This window comes from Phacochoerus africanus, chromosome 5, assembly GCF_016906955.1.
Source record: "Phacochoerus africanus isolate WHEZ1 chromosome 5, ROS_Pafr_v1, whole genome shotgun sequence".
NCBI classification, from domain to species: Eukaryota; Metazoa; Chordata; class Mammalia; order Artiodactyla; family Suidae; genus Phacochoerus; species Phacochoerus africanus.
In genome coordinates, this window is record NC_062548.1 from 102069896 (window position 1) to 102095337 (window position 25442).

At 46.8% G+C, this 25442-nt stretch overlaps 1 long non-coding RNA gene and 1 other non-coding gene across 2 annotated transcripts in view; both read right to left on the reverse strand.

Moving 5' to 3' along the window:
* Positions 1–23866, reverse strand: part of LOC125128122 (uncharacterized) — a 79248-nt gene extending 55382 nt beyond the window's left edge. The window contains exons 1-3 of the long non-coding RNA XR_007135147.1: positions 23672–23866; positions 22364–22491; positions 21464–21526 (exon numbers count right to left, since the gene is read on the reverse strand). This is a non-coding gene — a long non-coding RNA (uncharacterized LOC125128122). The remainder of the gene's footprint in view (positions 1–21463; positions 21527–22363; positions 22492–23671) is intronic.
* Positions 23570–23662, reverse strand: TRNAI-UAU (transfer RNA isoleucine (anticodon UAU)). Its single transcript is given in 2 exon segments — positions 23570–23605; positions 23625–23662. It is a non-coding gene; the product is annotated as a tRNA-Ile (tRNA).
* Positions 23867–25442: the final 1576 nt, after the last annotated feature.

A 25442-nucleotide genomic window follows, 5' to 3' on the forward strand; every position in this document is an offset into this window, starting at 1 on the left:
GCCTATTTTAAATCACCAAGCTTTGGAGTGTTTTGTTAGGCAGCCACAGGTAACCGAAACTACTCTGAATACAAGTGCATCTCATTTTTAATCCTTTAGATCATTACTGTCTCTGGAATACAAATTGAGCTCTCTATTATTAAAGCTGAAATTAAGTCCAGAAAATAAATTTTAAAGAATAAGTATATATTAATTTATGAATCATAAATGTCTCTATAATATAAATATCTTTATATTATTATTCATTCAAACGTCACTGGCCCATCAACAGAATCCCTGATGTGCTGAATACTTCAATTCCATTTTTTTCAATATTGTACAAACATTCAATCATATAAAAAATCATAACTATAATATATTTGTTTCCGGTTTTACCATTTTGAAAGGTAAACTTCTCAAGGTTGAAGGACAGAACATATTTTAATTAACAGTTTGTTAGTCTGACTTACTAATATGTGGGCCTATGGTCTGCGGGTCCCCATTTTGCTCCTCCCCAGGAATGGATATCACGGAATAGGTGCCTGATCAAGGTGGGAGCCGGAAGCCCTGTAGCAGCCAGAAGAGTCCGGGCATTTTCAGGGCCAGGAGGAACCCCTGAGCGACCACAGCAACAAAGACCAGAGGGGAGCATCGGGTGGGAGAGGATGCTGAGAGGACCGCCTGCCCCATCACTGCTCCACTGGCCAAATCTGACAGGCATGGCCTGGCCTAGGACCAGGTGTGGGACACCACAGAGCTAAGCCTCTCCCCAGAGTCATCCTAAAACCTGACCCGCGCTGGAGGCATCACATCCTCCAGAGGCCCCAGGTCTGGGCCTAGTGCTAGGCTAAGAGGGGTCTGCAGTCAAACCGAGTCAGGGCTCGTTACTGATGAGTACCTGAGGTCTGTTATTTCCACAGTCACCCATTTCTACAGTTTCAAACGAGCTTCCTTTCCCCCATAGTTTTCTTCTAAGGATTATTTCTGGGAAGCCCTAATCTTTCCTTTGCAAAATGGAGGTGAAAAGGATTTGTCCTTATGTAGACAAAAGTGCAGAGTGGGGAGAAGACAAAGGGTGATGGGTTGAAGTGGTCACAGCCGCAGCTTCTTGAAGGCCAGGAAAGCCGGGATGTGGGAGACCAGGGCTCACAGGTGTGTCTCAGTTCCCAAGGCTCTGCAGGCAGGTGATCTGGATCCTAAGATGGCACATGTCTGGGGATCGTGTGTCGCTCTCTGCCTGCCTGAGCTCTCTCCTTACTGGTCCAGGGCGGCCCCTGGGGGTGAGACTCTCAGAACTTTCTAGGGGAGAAGCTGGGGATGACAGCTGGCCTTCAAACAGGAGGTCCAGACTCAGGCTCTGATGCGGAGGGGGCACTGCCCAGGTTTGGGGCCTCACTCTGCCCCTTTCTAACCTGGGGGCCTTGGGCAAATTACTTAACCCCTTTACACCTCAATCTCCTCATGGATAAAATAGGGATGATGATGATGATGATGTTGAAGATAATATTTGTTGGGAGGATTAAATGAGTAACACTTTACTTAAGTGCTAAGAACAGAGCCTGGCTCACAGGAAGTGCCTATGTTAATGTTACCAACAGAGAAAACAGTCCAGGAGAAAGATGGGGTAAATGCAGATTTGCATGAGGGTTGTTTCTCAGTCAAATGCAAATACATCAAGGAGGGGTGTTTACATCTTTTCAGGCCAGAACTCTTCCTGTGGCTCAGAGATGGGGCCCTGACTGGGAGCAGAAGTGTCTCTCATGTCACAATCACACAACAGCCTAAGTTCTTTAAAAAGATGTCCTTACCACTTACACCAACCAGAATGGCCATCATCAAAAAGTGTACAAATAGGAGTTTCCATCATGGCTCAGTGGTTAACGAATCCCATAAGGTTTCAGGTTCGATCCCTGGCCTTGCTCAGTGGGTTAAGGATCTGGCGTTGCCGTGAGCTGTGGTGTAGGTTGCAGACTCGGCTCGGATCCCGCGTAGCTGTGGCTGTAGCATAGGCCGGTGGCTACAGCTCCAGTTCGACTCCTAGGCTGGGAACCTCCACATGCCATGGGAGCAGCCCGAGAAATGGCAAAAAGACCAAAAAAAAGTGTACAAATAGGGAGTTCCCAGCGTGACTCAGTGGTTAATGAATCCGACTAGGAACCATGAGGTTGAAGGTTCCATTCCTGCCCTTGCTCAGGGTTAAGGATCCGGCGTTGCGGTGAGCTGTGGTGTAGGTTGCAGACGAGGCTTGGATCCTGCGTTGCTGTGGCTCTGGCCTAGGCCAGTGGCTATAGCTCCGATTCCACCCCTAGCCTGGGAACCTCCATATGCCTCGGGAGCGGCCCTAGAAAAGGCATAAAGACCAAAAAAAAAAAAAAAACAGTGCACAAACAATAAATGCTGGAGAGGGTGTGGAGAAAAGGAAACCCCTTTACACTGTTAGTGGGAATGTGCACTGGTGCACCCACCGTGGAAAACAGTATGGAAGTTCCTCAAGAAACTAAAAATAGAATTCCCATACAATCCAGCTGTCCTACTCCTGGGCATCTATCCAGAGAAAACCCTAATTCGAAAAGATACGTTTACTCCAGTGTTCACTGCAGCACTATTTACAATAGCCAAGACATGGAAGCAACCTATATGTCCAACAACAGAGGAATGGATAAAGAAGATGCAGTATATGTATGTGACGGAATATTACTTAGCCATAAAAAAAATGAAATAATGCCATTTGCGGCAGCATGGATGGATCTAGAAACTATCATACTAAGTGAAGTGACAGACAAGCATCATACAATATCACCTACATATGGAAACAAAAAAAAAAGAAAGAAAAGATACTAATGAGCTTTGAGCTTATTTGCAGAACAGAAACAGACTCACAGACTTTGAAAAACTTAAAGTTAGCAAATGGGACAGGAGTGGAGGTGGGAGGGGTGGACTGGGGGTTTGGGGTTGGCATATGCCCAAGAGGTATATGGAATGATTGGTCAGTGGGGACCTGCTGCATAGCACAGAGAACTCTACCCAGTATTCTGTGATAACTATGTGGGAGAAGATTCAGACAGAATGGATATGTATGTACGTATGACTGGGTCGCTTTGTTGTATAGCAGGAATTATCACAGCCTTGTAAATTAACTATGCTTCAATAAAACTTCTAATAAAAATCAAACTTTCAAAACTTTAAAAAAAAAATAAAATGTCCTTGGGTCTGGATTAAAATTGTAGCCAGCCACCCAGAGCAAGGAGCTATCTCTTTGAATGCCTGTGTCTGGTTTGTCCCAAATGTCCATAACTGCACACACCAGAAGCCTTAGTCTTCCCCCCACAGAGTCTTATCCTGTGAAACACTAAACATCAGAGTCAGAGTTAAGACTTGAGGTTGAAGATTCACGGGGTGACCTCAGACACATCCCATCCCATCTCAGAGACTCACTTTTCTACAAAATGAAGGGGCTGGACTAGATGATTTCAAAGCCCCCAGCTCACTCTAACATTCAAGGACAATGACTCTGTACTGCCCGCCCACACCTGACCCTGGGTCAAAGCCCACATGTGGTGCAGTGTTCACTGCCAGGAGTCATGGAAGGCTACCAAGGTGGCCCCTTGGGCTTGCTTGAGCCACCTTGCCCTTCCCTTTGTGCAGAGACCCCCCCTCCCAGATCCCAGGAAGCCCAGGGGACTTCCCAGTTGGGCTCACCTCAAAGCCTCCAACTGGGGAAGCCTGGCCCTGGGATGGAGGTGAGGAACAAGAGCCACACTTGGGCAAATCCAGAGAAATCAAGTCCATTGCCCAGGGGCAATCTTGCACTCACAAAGGACAAGGGGGGGAAGAGGCCAGGGGTCCAGAGATCCCAGGCAAAACCAAAGTTTGATTTAGCTCCTAGAGATAAAGTCAGATCTGGCCTCTTTCCCCAAAACCATGCTGAACCCCTCCCACAAGAGCAGGGGCTGTGAACAACATTTACAACAGCAGGCGTAATACAGGAGCCACGTGAGAGTCCTCTCACCAGGAACAAACACTATCATATTAGGCCAGTTAGTCAGGAGGCTAGAATGTTCTGCAAGTTTCGGCCTGCACGTGGTGGGGATTCCACGCCTCGTGATGTGTCTTGTAGAAGTGCATATACTTGTATGAGGGTTTTTTGTTTTTTTGTTTTTTAGGGCTGCACCTACGGCATAGGGAAATTCCAGGGCTCGAATTGGAGCCGCAGCTGCCGGCCTACACCACAGCCACAGCAATGCCAGATCCGAGCCACGTCGGTGACCTACACCACAGCCCACAACTACCGGGATACCCAACCCTCTGAATAAGGCCAGGGATGGAACCCACATCCTCATGGATACTAGTCAGGTTCACTACCACTGAGCCACAACAGGAACTCCTGTAGGAGGTTTCTTCACATCTGTAGGAAAGACTGTGATGGGCGGCGGGTGTCTGTGAGGAAGACAGCAAAATAGCTGGTGGTTACCAGTACAGGCTCTGAGGCCTAACTGCCTGGGCTTGAATCCCAGGTTTAACAATTACTGGCTTTGTGACCTTAAGCTGTCATCTCGGTGTGACTCAATTCACCCATCTGTTAATTGGGGTAAATAACAATACCTACTTCATGCAGTTGTTATAAGGATTCAGTTGCTTAATCCTCTTGTATGGTGTTAGAACAATGCCCACTGTATAGGAAATTTCCAGTAGGTTATAACTACTATGTTTGACTATATATCCATATCCAAAAAAATAGATTTATGAGCTTCTTTGTAAAGGTTTCATGGTGTCTGTATATCTCTTGAGTGTAAGAATGTACACATCTGTGTAACTGTGTCTTTCTATTATGGGACTAAGTGCAGGAGACCCTCTGTGCCCAGTGATAATAAGGGCTGGTGTCCGTTTCATGTCTGCGGTGTCAGGCACTACCCCAAGAGTCCTACGAGGACTCACGTGGAAACCCACGTGAATGTAAACGGCTGAGCACGTGTTCTGACACATGTGCCAGTGAGTTCCTGTGAGGGTGGCCTGTCAGTCCTGCAGGGAGAAACCCCCAACCTGAGCGAGCTGTGTAAGAGATGAAGACACCCCCCCCGGCCCCCCGCCACCCAACCCCACCACAGCCTGGACGCCCACAACACTGGGGAGCGGTGGGGGGTGGGGGCAGTAAATTATACCCCTCACCCACCCCCTTTCCCAGTTAGTTTGAAGTGCCTGTGTCTGCTTTCCTCCAATAGGAGAGAAGCCTGGAGAGGAGTCCACCAATCATGGCCTTCCTTTCATCCTACGTCTGTCTTGGTCTTGCCCTGGCCCCAGGGAGCTCAGGGCGGGTTCCCGCTGGACTGGCCCAGCTTTTTATGGGGTGTGCCATTTTTCACTGAGTGACATCTGCTTCTGACTCACTGTGTATCGCCCTGAAAGGAGAGAGTCCAACACAAACAAGATATTGAATTATCCTCGTGGAGAAAGCCTTCCCATTTTACCTGTTGTGGTCCGTTGCTTCCGTTATCCAATATTGGTAACATTTCAAGCATAAAAGGATGTTTGAAGATTTATGAATGTGCTTTTCTTGCCTCTATGAATACGTGACCTTCATCTACCTTTGAGGCATCCGTCTCTGCCTGAGGAGAGACTAGGATGAAGTTGTGACATTGAAAGCACAGAAGAAAAATGCTGTAATATTTGGCATCTGACAGGCAAAATACAATTATGTAGTAGGTCAAGAGTCTTCTAAACCAGACCATTCACTTGAAAGCATGTTTTCTGGATGCCTTCATTTCTCCCCCTAGGTGTGATCATGGCATTTTTTTGTAACGGATGCTGAGGCAAGAAGAGAAAGTTCCATCTGCTTTGCTCTAGAGAAGGAACCCCAGTGTGGCCTCTGTCCCAGTCTCCCAGGCTGCCCTGAACCCACCCATCCTCTGCCTCCAACACCAGGGCTCCAGGGTACAGCAGAGGAGCCTCAGAAGTTCAGCTTCACAGCCAACTTCAGTTCCCACAGGCCAGGCAACCACACTGTGAGCCAGCAGGTCGGCTGGGGTCAAGCTGCACAACAAGGAGATGCCACGGGGTGGGAGGGGGCACTACCAGGTCAGTGGAGGCCCCCTGGGAGGCAGCCAGGAGAACTCAGGTGCAGTGGGCTGGTCACCTGGGGCACCACAGAGGCTCTGGCCAGACCAGGAGGGACCAGACCATGAGTTATACAAACTCAGCTTCAAGCACAATCCGTGGCCAGCAGGGACAAGGGACCTTGTGGGGAAAACCAGAGGACACCAACCCCAGGATCCCAACACCTCACTCCTGCCAGATATCACATGAGCTGCCCTTGTCTGTCCACACACCTCAGTCTCATCTTAGTGGGTGAAGATTAGGAAGGCAATCTGAAAACTGAGCACTTTTCTCTAAGAGAAACAATCTAATAGGACGGGCTAAACTATTGGGTCCCAGGACATTTAAATCAAGTTGAACATTTCACTGTTTTTCTCACTCTTCATCAGATAGGGGTTAGGGGAAAGGTCAGATTAGTTATATAACAAATAAAGAAATTACTCTTTTTTCTGCACAGATGAACTGAAGTGGGAGTGAAATTTTCAACCCTGTTGCACACACAAAAATAGAGGACTCTCCCCTGCCTCTGCTGAAATGCCAGCTGGCCCGTCCAACTAAAGACAATGATCCCAGGAGGGGACAAGTCCTGGCCTCCTCCAGGTGGTGGGACAGGTCCTGGCAGAGTAGGATGAAGCTTCCCTTCCACCCAAATGCTTACGTCAACCTTCCTGGGATCACACACAACAGGTCCCCTCCCCTTGCCCTATCTGTGGTTTTTTAAAAGAATAAGGTCTTAATTCTCTTTCCAAGACATTTGGGCTCCAGGCCCTGGCCGCTTAAGAAAGGAGGTGGGAATGTGGAAGGTGAATTGAGAGTGGTCCAAGGTCCTACACCCTAGGTATCTGGGAAGGAGGGGTCAGGGGTGGAGAGCAGACATGCAGAGGGCGATGCTGCCACCTGCTGGAGTTCGGGGGAGAGACAGCCCAGTAGGGAACCTTGTTTCACCAGAGGAGGGGTAGGGGACCACCTCAGAATCCTGCCCTGGAATGATTCGCTGTTTTTCTTCAAAATAGTGTCTCACCTATTACCCCATTTGTCATCTGGTTTGCTGGTTGGGGACAATGTCATTCATCCCATTTTATGATGAGTAAACTAATACCCAAGAAAGAGTAGAATGCTGTCTGATGTCACATGAGGAGGGCTTAAAGCCTCCTAGCCTAGAGCTGTGTCCCCAGCTCGGTACTCAGACTAGTGTGTGGGGGAAAAGAGAGAGGTCCCTTTCTGAACAAGGCTGAGAGGGCCAGTCCCAACATCCAGGGAGATGGTGTGAGGAGAAGAGGGGCATCTACACCCTCCTGTGGGGACTAGGGCACTGGGCGCTAATGACAACCCTGTAGTGGCTCTGGGCCTGATGTATGTCTGCAGTGATTTTATTTTCAACAGATTCACATACACATTACCATAGAGATCGTTGCAGTCAATCTGGCGTCATTTTCTGAAATGCCTCAAGGGCAGGCTGGCTGCTGGGACCAATACCTGTCCTAACTAACTGGGCCCCTCGATGTCTCAGAGGGCCCACTCCACCTGGGCCCATCACAGTCCCTGTTCAGAGTTCTCTGTCTTGTGGCCTCTCTGGTTCCCCAGCTCCCGGGACCTGGAACCCAGCCCTGCCCTGCAGTCTGCTGGGCAGGACTCCCCCAGTCGCAGCCTATCTACCAGAATCGCCTACATCTGACTCTCCTATGCCCTGGGATACCTGCACCTCAGACCAGCTGACAAGGGTGCCTGGACCATACCAAAGTTGGCCCCATCATGTCCCAGGTCCTCACGGCAGGGTCAGTTCCTCCAGGCCCTCTTCTCCAGCAAGGATGCAGGCTCCTTCCCAGTCCCTGTTCTGCTGTGAATAACTGTCAAGTGGGGAGACGATGGCCAGTTCAGAGCTAGGGCTGGAGTCTGAGCCCAATGGCTTTCAAAGGCACCCCCCTCAGGTAGCCACAGCAGCCCTCAGCTCCATCTCATAACCACATCACTAACAGAAACTTCTCTGATGTGGCTTAGAGGGCAAATTAGGAAGCCATGAAAACACAATTGAAGAAAAAGACTGTTGAATTGAACTCAGGACAGGCAATGACTTTCTAGGTGAAGAGATCATACAGGGAAAGACATGGCTTAACAAATCATTGAAACTTCTGAACATCAAAAACACCTCACAAGTCCCATCATGGCGCAGCGGAAACGAATCCAACTAGGAACCGTGAGGTTGTGGGTTTGATCCCTGGCCTCGCTCAGTGGGTTAAGGATCCAGCATTGCCGTGAGCTGTGGTGTAGGTCGCAGATGCAGCTGAGATCTGGCATTACTGTGGCTGTGGCGTAGGCCGGCAGCTGTAGCTCCGATTGGACCCCTAGCCTGAGAACCTCCACATGTCGTGGGTGCGGCTCTCGAAAAGACAAAAAAAAAAAAAAATCTCAAAATAAAAAGGCGAGCAGGCCCTCAGTGGAAGTTTTTGACAGCCTTAACGTGTTTTTTCCACATATGTCCTTTAATGCCCTTGATGATTTTTAGTTGGGAACATTAGGTTGTGCTCTTATATATTAAACAAGAAAAGCTTGCTTATTTTGAATGCTTTGAATTTTGAATCTTTGAGTATATTATCTATTGACTAAAAAAGAAAAAGATGGCATTTTCAATATAAATCAAAAAATATTTTAATTGATTCTATGTGAACAGTTTATTAAAGAAAATGTAATACTAAAAAAAATTCCTAAGGGGAACTTCTGCCCCAACCTTCAGCCCAGAAAGCAGAGAAAGTGACTAAGTGTCTCCAGCAGCACCCATCCTCTGCTTTCTGCTCCCCTGTCCCTCTTCCAAGCACCTTTCTTTCCCAAAGCCCCCCACACACACTCCCTATCCTTCTTTCCCACCCCCACCACCTGCTCTCTGATGGGCTTTGCTAAACTCACACATGCTGAGGGGCTGAGGGTCTGGCAGGCTGCCCACCAGAAAAAGCATGAAGGAGCAGGAGGAAAACTGGAGCTATTGAGATGGGACCTTATTTTTATGTTCTTTTTTTTCCTTTCTTTATTTTTAGGGCTGCACCCACAGCATATGGAAATTCCCAGGCTAGGAGTTGAATCAGGGCTGCAGCTGACAACCTACACCACAGCCACAGCAACGCAGGATCTGAGCCACATTTGCAACCTACACTACAGCTTGTGGCAATGCCAGATACTTGACCCACTGAGCAAGACCAGGGAATCAAACCCACATCCTCATGGATACTAATTGGGTTCTTAACCTGCTGAGCCACAATAGGAACCCCCCCTCCTTATGTCTTTTTTTTTTTTTGTCTTTTTGCCTTTTCTAGGGCCGCTCCTTTGGCACATGGAGGTTCCCAGGCTAGGGAATCTAATCGGAGCTGTAGTCGCCGGCCTACACCAGAGCCACAGCAACTCAGGATCCGAGCTGCATCTGCAACCTACACCACAGCTCACGGCAACGCTGGATCCTTAACCCACTGAGCAAGGCCAGGGATGGAACCCGCAACCTCATGGTTCCTAGTCGGATTCGTTAACCACTGAACCATGACAGGAACTCCCGGAACCCCTTATTTTATGTTCTGACATTGACACTGCAGGCCAAGCCCACTGTTAAGCTGCTGATACATAGCAAATCACGACCTGGAACTGGTGTGGGCTTTGAAGAAGAGTTAAAAGTTTGTCGCAGTGTTGTTTTTTGATGAGAATTTCGAAGGCCTGAGCCCTGGGGTAGAGCCTTGGATGAGTCCTTCTATACAAAACAGGTGATTAAAGATCCAGCTCCTAAGGGCCGGCATCCTCGGAGCCATTTTCCCAAAGGGCAGGGGCAACCAGAGGACGGATGGGGACCTGGCTAAGGCTCTGCCTGTGGTCAGCAGAGGGCTAACAGGCAGATGACCAGGGCCATCCCTCCCCCCAATCCAGGCCTTCACTGGATGAAACAGTCTGTGGGGCAGGAAGAGTACCTTTTCTCTGCCCAAACCCCAGCCCCTGCACCTTCCACTGGGGAGCAAGTCCACTTTTCCCAACGTGTTTTGCTCCCACTGGGAGATGATTTGGGCCAGTGTCCCATTAGCCCAGGACAGAGTCCCTGCCCCTCCTCCTGACAACTGCTGGACAGTCAACCCTCACTGCCAACACCCTGCGTTGGCCCAAGCCGCTTCCTCTCCAGACCTCCTGCCCCCCTCTCTCCTCGGCCTGCCAGAGTCCAGGAAAGGCAGAAAGCTCTGGACAGGCCCCCAGTTGCCCTGTAGGCTGTAGATAAAATAAGGTCAGTGGCTGGTCCCTAAGGTCCGCACTGCTCAGGCTCCTCTACTAGGGGGAGCCCTCTAAGGCAGAGCCACAGCGCCACCTGGTGGTAAAGGGCCAACTGTGCAGCTAGGCCTGAGACAGCACAAAGACAAATACCTCCTGGGTGCCCCTTTCTTAACTATTTCAGTAGTTGCTGGGGGTCCTCCCTAGATCCCAGGAGAGCCCCATCCTGAGGGCTGAGGGACGACTGTAAAGTTGAAGTCCCCAGTCACATCTCTGACACACACACCCCCATACACATAGCAAAACCCCTTAGAAAGGGCCTGGACTCTGTGTCACGAGGACTAGGTCCCTCCTACCTTCTCTGGTTGATATACGTCTGAGTTCAGGCAATTACATAACCTCGTGAGCCTCAGTGTCCTGCCTCTAAAATCGCTTCTTTTTTTTAAGAACAAAATAATGCCATTTGCAGCAACATGGATGAAACTAGAGACTCTCTTACTGAATGAAGTCAGAAAGAGAAAGACAAATACCATATGATATCACTTATATCTGGAATCTAATATATGACACAATTGAACCTTTCCACAGAAAAGAAAATCATGGACTTGGAGAATAGACTTGTGGCTGCCAAGGGGGAGGGAGAGGGAGTGGGGTGGATTGGGAGCCTGGGGTTAATAGATGCAAACTACTGCCTTTGGAGTGGATTAGCAATGAGATCCTGCTGTATAGCATTGGGAACTACATCTAGTCACTTATGATGGAGCATGATAATGGGAGAAAAAAGAATGTATACATGTATGTGTAACTGGGTCACCATGCTGTATAGTAGAAAAAAAATTGTATTGGGGAAATAACAATTTAAAAAAAAAGAATAAGAAGAAAATACAATTGCTTCTTTTTTTTCTTGACCTTGCCCTCAGCATATGGAAGTTCCCTGGGGCCAGGGATCGAATCTGCTTCACAGCAGTGACAACACCAGAGCCTTCACCCACTGGGCCACCAGGGAACTCCTAAAAGAGAAGCAATAAGAAGGCTTCCATAGATTAGGAATCAATTGGGTAAAAAAGTCCCTACAGCAGTAGCTAGTTCATTGCAAGTGTTCAAGAAATAATGGTTTCCTTACCCTTCTGTCTGGATTTGGTGCCTGAGAAACCCAGACTTACTCAAAGGCAGGGCCAAGGGGACAGTCAACACCCAAAGTCTAGGATGGGAACTGTTTCCATCTCAGCTCCTCCAAGAAGCCACTTCAAGCTATTTGCCTCTCTCTGAACACCTTGTGTTGAGGGTGACCAACCCACCTGGCTTACACTGAATGAGGGAATTTTCAAGAAGAGAAGGATCTTTGGTGCTGTCCCAGGCCATCCCGATGTCCTTTCCTCACATCCCAGTTCTAGGGCTGCACAGAACCATGGGCTGTAGCCCAGGAGTGTGCATCCCAGTCACTGCCCCCACACGCTGTGTCTTCTCATCAGCTTCTGGTGGGAACAATACGTTTCAACCAGATGGGCGTCACCTGGGGCACAGCACACACTCAGGGACAACCCCTTGGAAAGACTCCAAAGAACTTTTTAAAAACCAGGCTCCAGACCTGGAATCTGCAAAGCAAACCCACAGCGATGGGACCCATGTTATCTACTCAGCTTTAACATTTGCACCCAGGTGCTGCTCCTCTATTATCTTCCAGTCATACTCTTTTTTTTTTTTTTTGGTCTTTTTGTCCTTTTCAGGGCCTCACCCACAGCATATGGAAGTTCCCAGGCTAGGAGTCTAATTGGAGCTACAGCTGCTGGCCTACACCACAGCTCATGGCAACGCCGGATCCTTAACCCACTGAGCGAGACCAGGGATCAAACCCACGACCTCATGGTTCCTAGTTGGGCTCGTTTCTGCTGCACCCATTCATTCTTAAATATCTGTTGAGTTCCTATCAGCTTGGCACAGGAGGAATATCCTAGTTGTGGGAGAAAAGCAATTCCCACTTATATAAACACAATGATTTTAGATAATAGTAAATACCACTATCCTATATTCAAAGGCATCTCTGAGGAGGTGACATGTGACTGAGCCCTGGAGGTTAAGGAGCCAACCCCCTAAGATTTGAGCAAAGGTCTTCCAGGAGAAGGAACAGCCCTTGCAAAGGCCCTGAGGCAGAAACAAGGAACAGAAAGACTAGCGTGGCTGGAGCAGAGTAAGTGGAGACAGAGTGACAGGAGCTGAGGTTGGGAGGTGGGCAGGGGCTGGTGCAGACACGTGGGACCTTCTGGGCCAATGGAGGCCTGTGCATTTTATCCTGCATGTGATGGAAAGCCGTCAGTGGTTTTAAGCAAGGAAATGATAGTATCTGATCTGTGCTATTAAGGTCCCATCTGGGCTTCTGTGTGGAGAAGGAACAGGAGAGGGATGAGAGTGGAGGCAGGGAGTCAGTGAAGAGGCTACTGCGGAGTCCAACCGAGAGGTGACAGAAACTGCGGATGGAGAGAAGGGCAGGGTCCAGGATACATACTGGAGGGAGACTCAGCACTTGCTGATGGATTAGACTGAGGGGGGAGCAAAAGAGGGGCCATGAAGGCCGCCACCTAAGCTCTTTGCTTAGAATCCAGGTGAATGGACAGCGGGATGGGAAAGACTAGAGGAGAAGCGGGTGCGGGAGGGGAAAAAATCAGGTGTTGTGCTTTGGATGAGTCATTCATGTGGAGATGGCAAGTGTGCTGACTGGGAGGGCCCGACTTTGTACAAAGGCATGAGGAAATAGCTCTTCACTTAATCTCCAGGCCAGTTCAATGGTTTTAATGATTAGACGTTGCCTCTTCCTTCTGAAAGGAATTCTCAGTAAGATATGTGAAAAAATCAGTCATCAATGTAAAATGATGTTTTGTACAATAACAATTGCACCAGTCAAGACTGCTTTTGGTTACAGGTGGAAAACCCAAGTCTTACTGGCCAATGCAAAGGGGCACTTTTTTCTTTTTTCTTTTTCTTTTTCTTTTTTGCCTTTTAGGGTGGCACCTGCGGCATATGGAGGTTCCCAGGCTAGGGGTCGAATCAGAGCTGCAGCTGCTGGTCTACACCACAGCCACAGCAACACCAGATTCAAGCCGCATCTGTGACCTACACCACAGCTCATGGCAACACCGGATCCTTAACCCACTGAGAGAGGCCAGGGATTGAACCCACATCCTCATGGATCCTAGTCAGGTTCGTTAACCACTGAGCTACAAAGGGAACTATCCTTTATGTTTCTAGACAGAATGAAAGACTCTTTCCACTTAGCTCAAGATAGAAACATCCCATGGAATGACTCTGATAGGTTCCTGTTGAGTCACAAGTTCATCCCTGAGAAGGGAAGGTAATAACACAATCTACTGTACAATGTCTCTTTTCTGAAAACAGAACTAAGAATCTTAGGGCTAAACGAGATCTTAGAAGTCCCATCAACCCCCACCAATGCCAGCTTCTCTTCTACTACAGTCCAGCTTCCACTCAATCACTTTTTTTTTTCTTTTTTTGCTTTTTAGGGCTGCACTAGCGGCATATGGAGGATCCCAGGCTAGGGGTCGAATCGTAACTGCAGCCACTGACCTACACCACAGCTCATGGCAACACTGCATCCTTAACCCACTGAGCGAGGCCATGGGTTGAACCAGAGTCCTCATGGATACTAGTCAGATTCGTTTCTGCTGCGCCAGGACGGGAACTCCCCCACTCAGTCTCTTTTAAAGCTAGGAAACACGTTCACCAGTCAACCCATCCCACTTCTCAACAGTGCTAATTGTTTTAAAAATAAATGGTCTTCCTTGTCGTCATCACCCATGGGCTGTAGTTCTAAGTTCATGTTCTTTCCTCTAGGTCGACACTGAATATGACTCCCCCTTTCCTGTATATTTGAAAGCAGGTCATATATTCTTCTTTAGCCTGCTCTTCTCTGGGATCCATACTCCCTGGAGTTTCAACTGCAGTCATCGTGGATGGCTTATCATTAGGGGAAGTGAGAGAGGCACCTCGTCCCCTGGATCATTAAGATCAGGTCAAGGACTTTGTGGGGAAAGGCAGGGAAGCAAGAGAAAGGCAGGAAAGATCCTCACCCTACCAGACTTGCTCAAAGCACAAACAAACTCTACCCAGACGTCTGCCTATGCTCCTTGGGGGCCCGCCAGCCAGCAGGGGGCAAAGAAACACTTAAAGAGAATTCGGTTTGGGAGTTCCCCTTGTGGCTCAGCGGTAAAGAACCCAACTAGTATCCAAGAGGATGTGGGTTCTATCCCTGGCCTCGCTCAGTGGATTAAGGATCTGGCGTTGCCGTGAGCTGTGGTGTAGGTTGCAGATGCAGCTAGGATCCCTCGTTGCTGTGGCTGTGGCATAGGCTGGCAGCTGCAGCTCGAATTTGACCCCTAGCCTGGGAACTTCCACATGCCAGGGCTGTGGCCCTAAAAAGCAAAAAAAAAAAAAAGAGAGAGAGAGAGAGACAGAGAATTCAGTTTTGCAAGTGAAGTTAAAAAGAAAAAGAAAGGAGTTCCCGTCGTGGCGCAGTGGTTGGCGGGTCCAACTGGGAACCATGAGGTTGCGGGTTCGGTCCCTGCCCTTGCTCAGTGGGTTGACGATCCGGCGTTGCCGTGAGCTGTGGTGTGGGTTGCAGACGCGGCTCGGATCCCGCATTGCTGTGGCTCTGGCGTAGGCCGGTGGCTACAGCTCCGATTCGGCCCCTAGCCTGGGAACCTCCATGTGCCACGGGAGCGGCCCAAGAAATAGCAACAACAACAACAACAACAAAAAAAAGACAAAAAAAAAGAAAAAGAAAAAAAGGAGTAGATGAAAACAAATTTAGAAGAAAAAGTTGAAAGAAGGCTATAAGGAAATGAATGAAAAGACTAGGCACAGAGGGAAAGATATCATGAAAACTTCAGAGAAGGAATCTATCCATTAACAAGAGTATTTAAAAGAATGAAACAGTTAAGACAGAACAAAAAAAAATTTTAAATAAGAATAACTGGGAAATATATAGATAATCAGTTACATAAAAATTTTTTTAATTTTTCTTATTGTTGATTTACAATGTTCTGTCAATTTCTGCTGTACAGCAAAATGATCCAGCCATACATATACAAAAGATTTTTTTAAATGACTGTGAACATTTTAAGACTAAAATATAGGAATTCCCTGGTGGCTCAGTCATTTAGGATCTGACATGATCACTTCTGTGGCCTGGGTTGGATTCCTGGCCTCTGCATGCCATGAGCATGGAAAAAAAAAAAAAAAGACTAAGAGATAAAATAGAAATGTGTTAGTTTGGTGTTAGTAGATGCAAACTATTGCATTTGGAGTGGATAAGCAATGAGGTCCTGCTGTACAGCACAGGGAACTCTATCTAATCTCTTATGATGACACATGATGGAAGATATTATGACAAAAAGAATATATATAACTGAGTCACTTTGCTGTACAGCAGAAATTGACAGAACATTGTATATCAACTATAATTAAAAAATTAAAAATAAAATAAAATAGAAATGGGTTAAGCTAAAGGCTGCAGGACAGAGTCCAAGGCCAGAAGCACCAGGCAGGCTGAGTGTGAAATCTCATGGGCTTTTCTAAGCCTGGGTTATCTTCAGGGCACCCCTGTGAGCTGAGCTCCCTGGCCAGCTGTGTCTTCTGTCAGAGCCTCCAGTAAGTACCCCTCCCTTAAATATCCATTGAGGAAAGGCATTCAGTGGTGCCTCCCCTGAAAGGGGCATGCCCCATCAGTTGGCCCAGGCCCTTCAACCATGGCTCTTAGGATGGGAATTCTAGAGGCCTCACATTCATGGATTATCACAGCAGAAACCCTCTTTTCTTTTTAGCTTTTTTAGGACCGCACCTGTGATATATAGAGGTTCCCAGGCTAGGGGTCGAATCAGAGCTGCAGCTGCCAGCCTACACCACAGCCACGACGGATCCAAACCACGTCTGCAACCCACACCACAGTTCACGGCAACACCAGATCCTTAACCCACTGAGCAAGGCCAGGGATGGAACCCACATCCTCATGGATAATAGGTATAAAACCTGGGCTGAGTCACAGTGGGAACTCCAAAGACCCTCTTTTTTTTTGGCTGCCCCCGAGGCACGTGGTGGTTCCTGAGCCAGGGATCCAACCTGCACCACAGCAGCAACCTGAACCACAGCAGTGACAACACTGGACCCTTAACCTGCTGAGCCACCAGAGAACTCCCAGAAGCCCTCTTTAAAGATAATTTTGCACATCTGGAAATTTTTACATTTATTATATACATTTTATATTTAATGTATATGTTATATATAACATTACATTTTATATAATATAAATGACTATATACAAAATTATATATATAATTATATACCTCCATATTTTAGAGATAGATAGCCATCCCTCAGGCCAGCAATCCCACATTCAGAATCTATCTCAAAGATATAATAGCAAAATATACAAAACAGTGTGAACACATCTATTCATTGCAGCACCATCTACAAAACCAGACTACTGAAAACAACTGAAACGTCCAGAGTAGAAGACTGGCTGAATATACAGTGGTACATCCACAGGGATAGAATACTATTCAGCTGTGAGAAGGAGTGCAGAAGAGTTCTATCTGCAACTCTGAAATAATAAGGATATACTGTTAATGAAATTAGCATGGAATAGAAGAGCTTTTGAAAAAGGAGAGGAGTGGAATACAAACATAAGTGTGTTTTTGCTTATAGTTTTTAAGATCAAATAATGGAAAGATAAATCAAAAAAGTAATTTTAGGGAGTTCCCATCGTGGCGCAGTGGTTAACGAATCTGACTAGGAACCATGAGGTTGAGGGTTCGGTCCCTGCCCTTGCTCAGTGGGTTAACCATCCGGCGTTGCCGTGAGCTGTGGTGTAGGTTGCAGACGCGGCTCGGATCCCGCGTTGCTGTGGCTCTGGCGTAGGCTGGTGGCTACGGCTCCGATTCGACCCCTAGCCTGGGAACTTCCATATGCCAAGGGAGCGGCCCAAGAAATAGCAAAAAAAGACCAAAAAAAAGTAATTTTAAAATTATTACCTACACAGAGAAAGAGGAAAAAGGATTAGGGGACAAAGATAGAAGCTAGACTTCTCAGCAAAAACCTTTTTGTATAGTTTTGACTTTGGAAGCATGTAAATATTTTAGATAAATAAGGTAAAAGAAGAAAAGGAATTCCTAAAAATGTAAAATAAACTCAATCAAATGGCATTCACTGTGTATCAAGTTGATAACATAGCCATACACAGAAATATTACTTTGACTTAAGAATATCAGATGCTTAAGGATGCCAGGTCCTTAACCCACTGAGCCACCAGGGAACTCTTACTTTGACTTTAAAACACAATTTTTTTTTGTCTTTTGTCTTTTTAGGGCGGCACCCATGGCATATGGAGGTTCCCAGGCTAGGGGTCTAATCGGAGCTGTAGCTGCCGGCCTATGCCAGAGCCACAGCAACGCCAGATCTGAGCCACGTCTTTGACCTCACTACAGCTCATGGCAATGCCAGATCCATAATCCACTGAGCGAGGCCAGGGATCGAACCTGAATCCTCATGGTTCCTAGTCTGATTCATTTCTGCTTCACAACGACAGGAACTCCAAAACGCAATATTTTGCATTTTGGATGTAAACTAAGAACGAAAGGAATCACATAGAAATCTTAAACTGTAATCAATAATCTTCTTATTACAAATAATACTGATATTATTTTAAAACTATTGTGTTGCGTATCATAGGATGACACCAAAATTAAGTAATTATGTAAGAGTTGTAAAGAAATCCAAATATAAAATTAAAGGGTATACATTTTGTAATCTTACATTAGAATTGGAAATATCATTATATACTCCGGTTTTATTTTTCTCTTTTTTAAAAAATTTGCATTTCCTAGTTCTGTCTGCTGAAAAGGCATGAAAATATGATGACCACAGAGCAGCATTAAGCAACTCTAGGACATAGACTGTGGTCTCCTAGATAACATTTCCCAACACATAGACTGTGGTCTCCTAGATAACATTTCCCAACAAAAAGAACTAGGCTCTTGGGAGAAATGGCCAATTCTAGGACTGAACAAAGACAAGTACAAAACATATTCTGAAATACCTCATCATGCCAGGAATACATCATAGCTTAGATTTAAGATTACATCAAAAAGACCCAGCAGCCAATTTAAAGGGACTTTCTCTGGCCAAACATGGGACAAATCGAGCAAATGGTAACAGGGTCATTGAATCAAGAGATCATAACAGCCCTAAACTTTTATACAACCAATAACAGAGCTTCCAACAACAAAGGAGAAAAAGATAGAACTAAAAGGAGAAATGGGAAAAAATGTCATTGTAGTTGACTATTTTCATATCCTTCTCTCAATGACAGAGCAAGTGGGCAGAAAACTCAAAGTTACAGAAGTCTTGAACAAATCCTATAAACCAACTTAATATAAAACCTGGTCACCTTTGGGAGTTGTTAGAGTATCAATTCACTATTCTAAAGATTAGTAGAAAAAGAGAGTCCAGCAATATTATCTAGCCTTTTCTATGTGAATTGTGCTTTAGGAAAACCAAATAGTCAATGGAAAAAAGAGGTTTCTTTAGAATCCACAGTCATAAATACAGAAGAATAATAGAATGAGAAAACCATTATTGAGTAATCCTTAATAAAATAATAAATCTAGACAAGAGCATCAACAGCCACTAAAACCATTAGGTTAGAGGCCGATGTGGCCTTTTATAATGGATGGATCAGGCTCATCACATCTGACATCACCAATAAAATTAACATCAGTAAAAGCAGAACAACCAGACATTATGTACTTCCTCTCTTGTGATACAATAGTATATAGTACCACTTATAATATATTTTTACAAAAAAAACCTGAATCAATATTATCAAGCTTCTATGATATCACTTATATCTGGAATCAATATTATCAAGCTTCTATGATATCACTTATATCTGGAATCTAATGTACAGCACAAATGAACCTTTCCATAGAAAAGAAAATCATGAGAATAGACTTGTGGTTGCCGGGGGGGGGGGGGGGGGGGGGGGGGGAAGGGGAGTGGGATGGATTGGGAATTTGAGATTAACAGATGCAAACTATGGCTTTTGGAATGGATAAGCAATGAGATCCTGCTGGGTAGCACTGGGAAGTATGTCTGGTCACTTGTGATGGAGCATGATAATGTGAGAAAAATGATTGTATACTTGTATGTGTGACTGGGTCACCACGCTGTACAGCAGAAAATTGACAGAACACTATAAACCAGCTATAATGGAAAAAATAAAAATCATTTAAAATAAAAAAATTATCAAGCTTCTTAATCTAATTGTCAGGGGGAATTGAAGAACTTTTGAAAGGGAGCCCTGAGGAAGCAATAAGCCAAATTCTGCGGGAAATTTTACAGATGAACAAATAAATATCATAAAAAGGAGTAGGGAAAGAGGGAATTGGTACTAAATGAAAAGAGATTTAAAAGATATTTTGACCAAATGCAGTATGTGGACCTTGGTGAATCTTGATCCCAACAAACTAACTGTAAAAATATCTTTCAGAATTATGTGTGGTGATGCAGGGTCACTATTATTCATCTTGTTAGGTGTAAAAATGATTCTGTGGTTATGCTCTTTTAAAAAGGGATTACCTGTTGGGTATACACACTGAGGCATTTACAAGTTAAATTAAATCATATCTGAGATTTCCTTTAAAATATTTGGTGACCATGCCAAGGTAGGGGAGAATGTTGTGGGAATGAGATAGATAGAGGAAATAATGTTGACAATTTTGTTTTGTTTTTCCTGGAATAACATTGAGAATTTTTGAAAGCAGCAACGGATGGATACAGGGCGGTTAAATAGACTATTTTCTCTACTTTGTACATGTTTGAAATTTTCCATTTTAAAGAATCGGGGTTATGTTTTGTTGACTTTTAAATGGGCTGTGGTCATACAGATCACAGCCCTCAGGCTGTATTTTGACCTACTGAGGGTTCAACAGTATCCCTCCCTTTCTCCATATGGAAGCCACACACTCAATGTCTGTAGGTCACAAAGGAGAGAAATGAGTCCAGGGTTAAGAAAACAGCAAAGCAAGCGAGTGGAGCAGTGGCAACCCACCTCTGTGCGGGAGATTAATGCAGAGTGGTGGGACCATGGCAAAGGGAAGATCATTTGCCCATCCAAAGGGGGCAGCCAACATTGCCATGTGGGAATAAGGGCCCGAGATAACTAAGTCTTCCAATTTTTCATTAGAAACTTGACATCTAAGCATTTCAGTAAAAATCTCCCAATATATAGGCAAATAATTAATTTTTTAAAAATATTTTGCAAGGCAGTACTAGAAAGCCACACAAAACCTGTCTGAAGCTAGATTTGTTCCACGCACTGCTGTTTTGTGATCTCTGACACCACAATATGTAATGCATTATACAGCAATGCATTAATAATTGGTTGACATTCTCAGCAGCTGGGTCACACGGCCAGGACGACTGGGGTTGTGCATATCTGAAATGCCCAGATCCCCTTTGCATGCAAACAGCTGTCACGCCAGGCATTCCTCTACACTGAACTCTGAACTGAACACAGGCTACAATTATCTCTATCAAATTGCATCTTGTCATTTGTCAGAAACATGTGTCTCTGGATTGTCTACTGAATTTGGACTCCCTTCCAGCTTTGTATCACGCACAGTTTTAATAAGCCTATCTTCACCAAGCCACCTATAAAGCTAATGTCAACCTATGTGTACAGTTCAATGGATTTCAGTGGGTGGGTAAGCCTTCTCTCCTGCTAGACATGTACAGCCGTTCACCTATAACTTCGAGCTACCTTCTGAGTTTGTCCACTTCCTATTTACCCATCTTCTACTTTGAAGCCACCAAAACATTGCATACAGGCCTAACTCACTAGTTTTATGGTGATACGAGTCCCACCTCCCTAGTATAATATAGGTAGTAATTTATGGTTTTTATAGCATTTTCCAATAATTTTCTGACTTGATCTTTATCACTCATCCCAACCTATAAAAACTCTGTCAAAATCACATTATGACATTGCTCTACAATCTGCCAGGGGTCTGTTTGTTTGTTTGTAATCCACTAATAACCACCTATCTGGTGATTTCTAGATTAAATAGAGCAAGGGTAACTAAATTTAGCTTCTTACCTTCCCACTGCACCATCTCACCAGAAAAAGAGTTGCCCAAACCACCAGCATTCCAGTAATAACCTATAGGGACAGAAATAATATTTAAGAAGAAGAATGGTGTAACCACAAGAGTTGACAGAAAATGGAATGTATTGCCTTCTGAATAAATGACATTTTGATGCTGGAACTTTTCAAATGGGAACTAGAGATTTGTAGAGGGGATTCCAACATGGATAGGGAGTTGGGGGGGATGAACCTGCTCTCTTCTGAGCTCTTTGAAGTATCTGACCAGTTCTTGCAGTGATACATACGCTCTGAAGGTTAAAACATACATTTGGCAAGTGTGACCATTTTTATGCTTTGTAACATTTTAAAATTGATTACCTTTTAAAAAGTAGCTTTCAGCAAATGTTTTTAAAATGCCAACGTTTTCTCCATTGTACAAAGCTGGAAAGAAATCTATACAGTGGAATACTATTCAGCCATAAAAAAGAAATGAAGTACCAACGGGGGTAGGACATGGATGAATCCTGAAAACGTTAGGCTAACTGAAAGAAGCCAGTCACAAAAGACTACATCTTACATGATTTCATTCATTTGAAAGTCTAGAATAGGAAAATGCAGACAGAAAGTAGATTAGTGGCTATTTAGGGATGAGGTGGGGCGAGGGCTAAAGGATACAGGATTTCCTACTGAGCTGATGAAAATGTTCAAAAAATGACTGTGGTGATGGTTGCACCTATCTGCAAATAAACTGAAATCCACTGAATTGTATGTACACTTTAAATGGGTGAATTGTAGGGTATATGAATTACATCTTCCTAAAGATTTTTTTTTTTAATTAAGCAAATTGGGGGAGGGGGGCGCAGAGAGATACTTGCTTCCAGGCTGGCTAGATTTCTAGCAAGGAGCACTCACCATGTGCTGAGGAGGAGCTTATGATAGAAGGGATCTGGTCCAACGAGGAACTGGCCGCCAGGGTAGATGAGGTGGGTGGACTTGCTCACATTTCATGTGGCGTGGGGCTCTTCATTTCGAATCTGGGGCTGCCGTTAGGAGCCGAGAAGACAGACAAGAGCTCCACTCTCCATCTGCTTTTCTCTGAGCTTTCTAGGTCTTGTTTCTCACCACTCCCGGTAGTATTTCTATCCCATGAGTTAACTACTAGCACGTCCAAAAAAACAGCTGAAACCACTCTTGCGGGAGCACGCGTCCAGGAGGCCTCTCATCCCTACTAAGCTTGTTCCCTGCTTGGCCCTGCCTCCTGGGGATGTGGAGTACCCACCCACCCCTTGGCAAAGCAGCCCCCGCGCCTCCGAGGAGTGTTCGCGTGCTGGCCGATTTCCTGCTCCCCGGGAGGACTTCTGAACCTGGGACGGTGGCAAGCATAAGAGGACACCCGCCGCTCGGATATCCCTAGAAAACGTCTGTTCTCCGGTCTGCCAGCAAATTCCACCACTCCTGACTGACACGCGGGAGAAGGGGCGCAGGGGAGGGGGAGGGAGCGGCCCAGGCACTTTTCCCAAGCTCTGCAAGTCCGCCCAGGGAGGCTTGGATGCCTGGGGCCTGGATAGGGGAGAAGAGCCTGCGGTCTAGCGGCTCTGCATGTCGGAGGGAGGAGGCCATGACGAGTTAGTAGTAGTTAAAAGCGAGGAGAGCGACCGCTCGCCTTGAGCCCCTGCTCTGGGCCTCGGGCTCCAGCTCCCCGGAGAGGTGGCCCGGCTCGGGCAGCGGCCGGGAACCTGAGCCGGGAGCTCAGGCACGACCCATAGAGAGGGCGCCTGGGATCGTCGGTGACCGAGGCCCAGGGAGGACCCCATCACCGGTGCAGCGCCCCGGGACCTCCTGTCTGCATCACCGGTACAGTGACCAAGAGTTGGGGGCCGTTAAAGGACATGCCTAGGACGAGGGAGCAGGATGCAAATGTCTGGTTCCAGCGGCTAGGTGGTGAGCGGCAACAAGTAGCTTGGAAAGAGAGGAAGAAGCGCCAAAGCTTCCTGTCTGCCTAGAAGCAGGACTGGTAGGCAGCGAGTCAGAGACAGGAACTGAGGAAACTAAAGAAAAGACTGACGAGATTCCTTAAGCAAGGAGATAAAAGCGAGATGCGGGTATACAAAAGGGTCGTGCTCCAGGTGAGGCTCGAACTCACAACCTCGGCATCGCTCTGCATGTACTGCCGTATAAGTACCGCGCGCTAACCGATTGCGCCACTGGAGCTCCGCTTACCCCGCCTCGCGAAGGCTCTATCAGAGTTCACTCAGGGCCTGTGCGGGCCTCCACAGAGCATGCGCACCAACGGCTCAAGGCTCTCGGCGGGAGCAAACCCCGACCCGAGACTCCGCAGCTTCCGGCCCGACACCCCCGGGCCGAGGGAGGGAATGCAGAAAGGCTGCGATGGTCTCCCTCCCTGAAGGCAACATTGTGTGGCAGGGCCCGGAAAAGAGCGCAGCCCGCCTCCCTCGGCTGCGCGGGAGGAGGAGCCTCGGACGCTGCGGGCTGAAACCAGCGCCGCATCCTCCGTGTGGAACTTTGCCTCCCGAGAGCGGACCCCGCGAGCAGCGGACCTAGCCCAGGAGCCAGGCGGAGGCCGGCGGTGGGCCTTGTTGTGAGGGGTGGGACCGAGCGGGGAGGCCTCGGCTTCAGAGACCGCAGATGCCCGGGGCGGCCGCCCCTGCCCCGCACCCTCGCATGACCCGTGAGCTGGGGGATCCCCTCCCCTCTTCCGCGCCGCGCGGGAAAGTCGGCGGGAGCGGGAAAACCCAGAATGAGCGAAGCCCGCGCCAGCGGGTGGGGCGACCAGGGAGCGCTGGGCCGAGGTGGCGACCGAGCTGCCAACACCAAACCCGGCAGGCGGTTAGCCATCATGTCCTTGTCCTGCCCCAAAGGCTTTCTGCTACCCTTTCTTCCATCCTGAGCAGGGTGCTTGGGGCACTCAGGCTGAAGACGTGTCCTCGAAATCGTGTCAAGCCATGGGCGTTCCAGGAACACGATGATAGCCCAAGCCTTCCTCAGGTTGCAGGCTAAGCTCCACATGTTTTGTTGGGCCACAGTGTGCATGTTTTGTTTAATTTTAAAGCGAGCTACTAACATTTAAAATCAAGAGGTCCCATACAAATATCTGGAAATACATTCCTTTATTAAAAACCAGAAAGGGTAAACACTGTACCCAGGGCCCAATTATGACTGTCCAGTACCCTAGGCACTTTTGTCCTTGTGGGCCGCTTCCTCCATCAAAAAGAAAAAAACAATGTTTTAAACTATATTTTACAACTGCAAAACAAAGACAACTATAATCCAGCTTGGATCTCTTGTTTTGTTTTTTTTTTCTGATTTCAAAAAAAAAATTTTTGGAGTTCCCGTCGTGGCTTGGTGGTTAATGAATCTGACTAGGAACCATGAGGTTGCGGGTTCGATCCCTGGCCTTGCTCAGTGGGCTAAGGATCTGGTGTTGACGTGAGCTGTGGTGTAGGTCACAGGCCGGCAGCTGTAGCTCCAATTAGACCCCTAGCCTGGGAACCTCCATGTGCCACGGGTGTGGCCATAGAAAAAGACCAAAAACAAACAAACAAACAAACAAAAAATTTAATGCAAACATTTTTGCAGTGCCTAGGCGCTGTGCCTACTGTCCCCATTTGATAATTCTGCTGCCAACCCGCATCCCTCAGGGAGGGTAGCTGCAACCACCTCCACAAAGTAACCACCATCCCCTCCCTCTCTTCCTCTGGGGTTGCCAGGATTGTCTCTTGGGCCTCTGTTGGTATGCTGGTCACCCTGCTTGGTGACCTCTGCTTTTCTGGGAGAGCCAGAAGAGCCAACAACAGAACACTATGTTTTTTGGAACCAGCATCAGCAGATGATGAGGGCAGAATAAAAATGAAGCATAATTACCTTTATGGTGACTTGCCCACCTTAACAGGTTGTGTTAGGGTGATGAGTGCAGAGCAGTAGGACTGTAGAAAGCCTTGAAATTCAGAAGGGATTAGAGTGATTGGGCAGA